The 7,863-nt window shown below is 40.3% G+C and overlaps 1 protein-coding gene across 1 annotated transcript in view; it reads left to right on the top strand.

The window, feature by feature from the left end:
* Positions 1 to 7,608: 7,608 nt before the first annotated feature.
* Fem1c (fem-1 homolog C) overlaps positions 7,609 to 7,863 on the top strand; it is a 24,539-nt gene continuing 24,284 nt past the window's right edge. The window contains exon 1 of the mRNA XM_004640590.3: positions 7,609 to 7,801. The gene's annotated coding sequence lies outside the window, so the exon portion shown is untranslated. The remainder of the gene's footprint in view (positions 7,802 to 7,863) is intronic.

Here is a 7,863-nt window from a genome sequence, read left to right as displayed (position 1 = left end):
GATGCTGAAATATAGCCACATGAGGAAGAGAAAAAGGAGGGAAGGGGGTCCCTGGACCCCAGTAAGGATCTGAAGCAAGAAGTACACAGGAAGAGTGAAAAGACAGACATCAATGCAGGAGAAGAAGATGGCAAGGGGTGCTTTCTTCTTGAGCCTTAACTTACTACATGGGAAGGGCAGCTGGAACATGTAGATGCATGTTGACTGTGGATGACCACAAAGGCCTCCACAGAGAAAATACACCAGAGGAACAGAGTCAACACAGCAAACTACAGTGGATGGTGAGTGTTTAGGTTCAAATATTTCACAGATGAGGGTAACTGGCCGATGGCAATCTTGGATAGAGACCAGCTGAGCTCAGAACCCAGAGCAGCTGTGGGCTGGCTCAGTCTAGCAGTGCCCAGTGGCCAGGTGAAACCACATTCAAATCAGCCATATGTCAAGAAGCTGTCTTCAAGCTGTCAGGCAGCTGAGTTTCAGCTGGCAGGAGTCACAATGAGTGTTATAGGCCGAACAAACTGGGTTCCAGAAGCCAACCTGCACTTCAGTGGAACGAAATGTGCAGGCTTGCTGAGATTATGCACCACCCTGCCATAAAAACTATGTCTGGCTTGCTGGGATTAATCAACATGGATCTAGACTCTGTCTCCCTACTTTGTCTACCAGTGACAGGACAGAAATGCCTTAAGGTAAACATTTTTTCATTATTTTGTTATTTTTCATTTTTCTTGTCTTTGATTTTGTTTTGTTTTTTCCCTGATAGTTTGTTCTTGTTTTTGTGAGTGTGAAGACTGTTTCTAGCTTTCTTGCTGTTTTTCAGGTTATTTTTATTGCTTCTTTCTGTCTTTCCCTCCTGTCTTGTCAACTAGTTTCCAAAAGTTTATGTAATCTTGCTTTGTCTTCTAGCCTTGCTTCTAATATCTTTCTCTTCTATTTCTCTGTCTTTTCCACAACAACACCTTTTACATTTTTCTCCCAAGGTTAAAACCACCATACTAAGGACATATTTATTATAGAAAATTTTCTGGTGTTAGTTTTTTTTTTTACATAATCACAAATATATTTTATATGTTTAAATGTGGCAAAATACTGATTAAAAAGTTTGCCATTTCATAGGCTGTTTGATGTTACTGTTACTGTTGATTGTACTACTTTACCCAAAGTGGCATAATTAATCTAAATAGGTGTTTCTCTTGGTATGCAAAGATGAAGAGTACCTAAGGGTCATAAACAATACTATAGGCCAGTACAAAGGAAAGGGGTAAGGCGAAATGGATAGTATATTCTCATCCCCAATAAATTGAAATGGAAGGATCTTATGACAGATTCAAAACCCCAAAGTCAACTACAGTTGGAAGACATCTCCAAGTAGTGATTGCCTAAGGGGTCTAAATACTACCAGTAAAGCTATTTGCCTTAAACAAGTTATAATCATTAATCCAGGAATTTAAAAAATGGAAAATTAAAAAGAATTTAATCCCAGACTTCCAGTTTACCAAAGGCAAACCCAGGGCGCAATGAAATGGAACAAGTTAAAAGACACACTCGAGGACTCCCTGAAGTGGTAACAGTAGAAGAAATAAAGCAGATGAATGAGGTTCTAGAAAAAAAATAAGCAAAAATAATCTTCCAAACAACTACAGAGATGGCCAGCATTAAGAAAGACATGATTGGTGACTCTAGAAAATACAAAAAAAAAAAAAAAAAAAAAAAGAGGAGCTTAGGAAAATGAGGGAAACTCAATGCCCAATACAGGAAAAAAAAAAAATGATATCCATGAAACAGATTCAAGCTGATATCCAAGACTTTAAAAATTACATTTAAAGGAGAATGAGCCAATATGAAGACACTTTGGAAAATGATCCAATGTGAGGACAGAATATCAGATCTAGAAGATAGCACTGTGGTTAGGAATCATGAAAAAAAAAAAATTTCTTAAAAATATCAAGACACCACAAAAAAAAAATCAATCCATGATGAGAAGAAGAATATAAAGCTTGATCATTGTCAATGAAGAAACAGGAACTAGTACAAAGGACATAAAAACCCTGTTTTCAGAAGTAATGGCAGAAAACTCTCCAAGCATAAAAAAAAAAAAAAAGAAAAAAAATTATATACAGGTAAGTGAGGCATATACAACTCTAATTAGCTATGCTAAGAAAAAAAAACTATTTCAAGACATACAGTAAATTCTAGGAATTCAACACAAAAACAAACAAACATAAAAACCTGTTAGAGGAAAAAAAAAAATCACTTATAAAGGAAAGTCCATCAGAACCACAGCATGGGGGTGCCTGCCAGTTAGCTCAGCAGTGTAAGTGCCTGCTTATGCAAACACAGTCAGGCACAGGATGCTGATGCTGTGGTTCGCAGTTCAATCTTCAGCTCCACATGCCTTACCAGACCCACCTTTAAAGCAGCCGAGCCAGCCCCCCCCCAAAAAAAATCCTTCTCAACTTAAAAAAAAAAAAAGAATCACAGCAGACTTCTTAACACAAATTCTTAAGTCAAGGAGAGATGGGAGTGAAATATTTAAAGTCTTAAATGAAAACAATCACCAAAACAGACTGATACATCTCACGAAACTATGTTTCAAAATAAGATACTTTTGTGACAAAGAACACCTGTAGAAATTCATGACCATAAAAACTAACACTCCAAGTGTTCTGAAAAACATTCTAAAAAGAGATAACAAGGATTACAACTCCAAGAACCCCAACAGAATGAATCCACCAGGCAAGACAAGCAACTGAACAGAGGGAGGAAAAGGGAAGCAACAACAGGAAAATAATATGACAATGACAATTCAGTAGATAGCAATTTTAACCGTGTTTATGGTCTCAACACACCAATCAAAAGAAATAGTCTGGCCTAATGGATCAAGAAGCAAGATCCAATGTATTGCATAAAAGAAACACATTTCACTCCAAAAGAAACTCACAGATTGAAAGTCAAAAGACGGCAAACAATACACCACGCAACTGGAATCTGGAAAAAAGCAGCAGCAATTATTCTCTTTGCAGATAAATTGGATTTCAAGCCAAGACTGAAGAGAAACAAAGAAGGTCACTACATCCTTGTAAAAGGAACAGTCTAAGAGGAAGAGATAACAATCATAAATATGTGTCTACCAAATACTAGTGCACACAACTGTATAAACAAATTTTAACAGATGTGAAAAATCAAATAAGCACTACTGCAATCGGAACGGGGACCTCAAAATTCTACCACTGTCATAAATATACAGATCAACTAGATTAAAACTCAACAACAAAATATCACAGCTGAACCAAATATTTGAACAAATGGATTTAGCAGATGTCTACAGAGTGTTTCACCCTACAACATTAGCACACATACTCTTCTTAGCTACACACAGAATATACTCCAAAATAGAGTATATATTAGCTCACAGAACATGCTTAAGTAAATGCAAATGAACTGAAATTATCCCATGCATGCTATCAGATCATGGTACAATAAAATGGAAATCAAGGACAAAACAAACCAAGAGAACCTCATAAACACATGGAAATAAAATAGCACCCTACTGAACAACCAATTATTCACACGTGAAATTAAGGAAAAAACTAGGCAGGTTCTATAATTAAATGAACATACAGTACAACATACCAAAACTCATGGGACATAATGAAAGCAGTCCCATTAGGAATTAGAGAAACAGTATCTCTCAGAATACCATCCCCCAAAAATGAAGTACAGAAATCAATGTAATAAAGTAAGCAAAAGAACTTTACATTGAAAAATACAGCTCTGAGAAAAGCATACCAGAAAATGTAAATATATCTCTTGCTTTTGGGTAGGAAGAATGAATGTAGGAAAAAATGGCCATACTTCCAATATTGTTATAGAGATGTAACGCAATTCCAATCCAAATACCAAAAGCATATTTCACAGAACTAGCAAAAACAATCTCAACATTCATTTAGAAGTATAAGAGACCTACAGCAGCAATAATAGTTCTTGGCGACAAAGGCAAGGCACGGGGCCTCACAATCCCTGATATGAAGCTATACTACAAAAGCACTGAGATAAAAACAACATGGTACTTGCACAAAACCAAAACCAAAGAGGAACGGAATAGACTGGAAGATAAAGAAACAACTCCAAACATACTCAGCCACCTTATCTTTGACAAAGGAGTGAAACAGCTTCACTGGAAGAATGATAGCCTCTTTAATAATTGATGCTAGAAAAACTGGCTTCCCATGTGTTAAAGATTAAAACTCAAATTATTAAAAATTCAAACTCAACATTTCACGATGCACTAAACTAAAATCAAAACAGGTCAAAGATACATTAAAATAGAAACTCTAAATATGCTGGTAGAATATGTACAAATATTGAAAATATTGGTATGGGCAAACAAAGCCACTACTGCACAGGAACTATCACAAAGAATCAACAAATCAGACCTCATATTACTAAAAAGCTTTTTCACAGCAAAGGAAACCACCAACAGACTGAAGAGACAACTCACAGTGTGGCAAAAAGGTTTTGCCAACTGTATTTCACAAAAAGCAGAAATATCTACAGTAACAGTATCTAGAACTCAAAAAACTGAGACCCTCACAAATTTAAAGACCTAATCCAAAAATAGGCATCTAAAATGAACAGACACTTCTTGCATGAAGAAGTAGAAATGAAAAATACATGAAAAAATGTTTAACATCATTTGTAATTTAAGAGATGCAAATTAAAACCAGGCTAAGATTCATCTCACTCCAGAAGGAATGGCTACTATCAAGTAATCAACCAATAACAAACAGTGAAAGGGCTGCAGGAAAACCAGCAATGCTTCTTCACTGTTGCTGAGAGTAGACTGGTGAAATCACTGTCGAGATTTCTCAAAAACTAGAACTAGAGGTTCCATTTAACCCAAACATTACCCTTTTTGATATCTTCAGGAAAGAAAAATGTCATACCACAGCAATAGATGCACACATGTTTATGGTGGCACAGATTGTAACAGTCCAAATGCCCCTCAACTGATGAATGGATGATTTTTTTTATATATATACAATAGAGAACAAACAGAAAAATAAGCTTGTGACATTTCTAGATGCACCTGAGGCCATATTCTTAAGTGAAATAAATTGGAGACATGTTTAAATACTCAATCATTTTCTGGTGAGGCATTGACAGTATAACTAAGGATGAAAAGGAAAATGTATAATATTTAGAAAATGGGAAGAAAATGTTCAACTGAGAAAAGGATTAATAGTGAGGCTCGGGGGTAAGGAAAGAAAGGACAAGTAAAAAGAGAAAAAAAGAAACAAACTTTTGTACATAAGGAGGGAAAGAGGGATTGAACAAAAGGAGGGGAATGTGGAAAAAAGAAGCAAGACAGGTATGGTGGTGACCCTCCACCCACTTGAATTTGGGCAACACCCCCCAGGGCCAACATTTTTTCCTTTGTTCTAACAGAAGCAGGTAACAAAACAACAAAGACCCAGGAAATCTCCAGGCCAGGGAACATGCATGTTAGATCTCAAGGCCTGATCCTCAGTAGCTTTTTCCCCACTTGAACCTCAATTAAAGATTCATGTACAAGGGCTGGCCAGATAGCTCGCAGTCTAAAGTGACTGCTTAGGCAGAGATCAGGGGCCAGGGTTTAATCCCTGGAATGCCATGCTGCCCCCCAACCCCGGGCATCCTGAGACAGCAATTGAGACTCGGTTTGTAATCCCAGTGCTTGGGTGGCTGAAAACAGGATCACTATGAGTCTGATCTACATAGTAAGACCCTGTAGACCCTGTCCTAAATATACACACACACAAAAAAAAGGTCCATATATAGGATTGCATGTCAAATATGTAATTTAATAGGAAGAACTCTGCCACCAGCTTGTGTACTGAAAGATGCAAAATGACTCACCCTGTCAATCACATCCAAAGACCCAGTGGAGGCATCATGGTTGGGGCGCACATCTTGTAGATTCCAAGTCTGACTTAGCTGTGTGCTGTGCTCTTATTTACTTGTCTCCCTAACATCATTTTCAGTTAGTGCTTGCCCTCAGCACATCTTCTCATTATTTTCAATACATGTAGTTGTTTTTTTCTTTTATCAATGGGTGTACACTTGTAATTCTTTGCTCCTCATACACAAGAGCCTGGAATTCATCTGTTGGCTAAAGTCTTCCTAAGTCACTAAACTGCTCAGGTTGGGCTAAAATTTGTGATCTTCCTACTTCAGTCTCCTGGAGTGCTGGGAAACAGGCATGTTCCCATACCCAGATTTTTGGGGGTGTGGGTGTGGGAATCAGGACCTAATGCTTGCTAGGCAAACACTGTGCCACTGAGCTTCCCTGAGTACTGGGCTTGCCCCACTGTAAGTAGATAGGTTTAAGATTTGTATGCATGACATTTCTTCACTTAAATTCAGTTATTTTACATTTTCTTCTTAGTGGTAGCAATGTCAATTTCAATTTGGGGATCTGATGTTGAGTATACATACAAACTACCTAAGAGAATAAGACTATAAGAACATGAGAAATCCTGAGTGTGGCAAGGGAAGTAAAAGATAATTGTATTAAAATCATGACTCTATGCAAAACTTCATAAACTTTAAATGCTGTAGTAAATATAAAAAAAAGCTGTAACTTTTTTAAGAAAGTGATTTAGTACTGCATGGCTAACCATAAGAATAGTTACATCGATGGCACTGAAGATTAGACTAATACTTTCCTCCATTGATACTATGGAACTGTGTTGAGTTTCTCCAAATGAAGTGTTCAGTCCATTTTCAAAAACTATGTTTTCATGATTAGTTATGGAATTTGTTTCCTAAACATTAAACTCTTCTTCCGCCTAGTGCTGTACGGAATTCCAGATTTCAATGTCACGAATTCTATCAAATTATTTCATACCAAGTAAGGTAGTAATTCCTCTCATTTATATAAACTTTAATTTACTTTTATTTCCTAGCTTTATTCTCAGAATTCAACTTTGTTCACTCTACACCATGCTAGGCTTTGCCATTCCTCATAATTTTTTAAAAATATTTTTCAGAGACTATACAGTATTTTTAAAGAAATCAGTCATCATTTGGTAGTCTCCAAAACAAATCCATTTATATGAAGTTTCTGTTGTGTGGCTTCCTGCCTTGGCATTCATTACGAGTTCGATATTTTTGGGGGGTACCTAAGGACATCAGACAAGGCTGAGGCATTCCGGTGAGCAGACCGAAGCACTCCAGAGACCGATCCGCTTTAGGGCTGGAGCCATAACCGACGCCCGGGCCAGCCCAGGAGCACAGGCTCACGACCCCGCGAGACTTCCGCGGCTTCTCCGCCCACCCCGGAACGTGGCTGCGACGCCCCGCCCCGCCCCGCGCCGCACTCCGCCCCGCCCCGCGCACCTACTCCTCCCTCGCGCGCGCGGAGCTCGCGGCCCCACCCCTCACGGCTCCCCCGCCTCGCGGCGCCCCGCTCCTCCCCGCCCTCCCCCCTCAGCCCATTGCGCGCACGCGTGGCCCTCAAGGCGTTCGTGCCCCCCTCCCGTCGCGCATGCGCGTCGCTCGCGGAGCTCGGGCCCCCACTCCTTCGGTGTCCCGCCCCGCCGCGGCGTCCCGCCCAGCCCTAGGCGGTTGCTCCGGGCGGCCGCCGCCCTCTCCCACCCAATGGGGCGGCTGCAGCGTCAGTGATGTGAAGGAGCTCTACGGCCGTCCGGCCCCCATCCCGCAGCCTAGACACCATCTGCCGCTGCAGCCGCCGCAGCCCGAGCTGACTGGGAGGCGGAGGCCGCCCGGCGTGGCGGGGCGGGGCGAGCGGCGCGGTGGGGTTCGTTCCTGCGGGGCGCGGGCCATGGAGGGGCCGAGCGGCTGCGGACGGAGCTGGGCGGC

This window comes from Octodon degus, unplaced genomic scaffold (assembly GCF_000260255.1).
Source record: "Octodon degus isolate 3935 unplaced genomic scaffold, OctDeg1.0 scaffold00124, whole genome shotgun sequence".
Lineage (NCBI taxonomy): Eukaryota > Metazoa > Chordata > Mammalia > Rodentia > Octodontidae > Octodon > Octodon degus.
The sequence above is the reverse complement of the archived record's forward strand: the minus strand, read 5'-3'. Positions and strand labels throughout refer to the sequence as shown.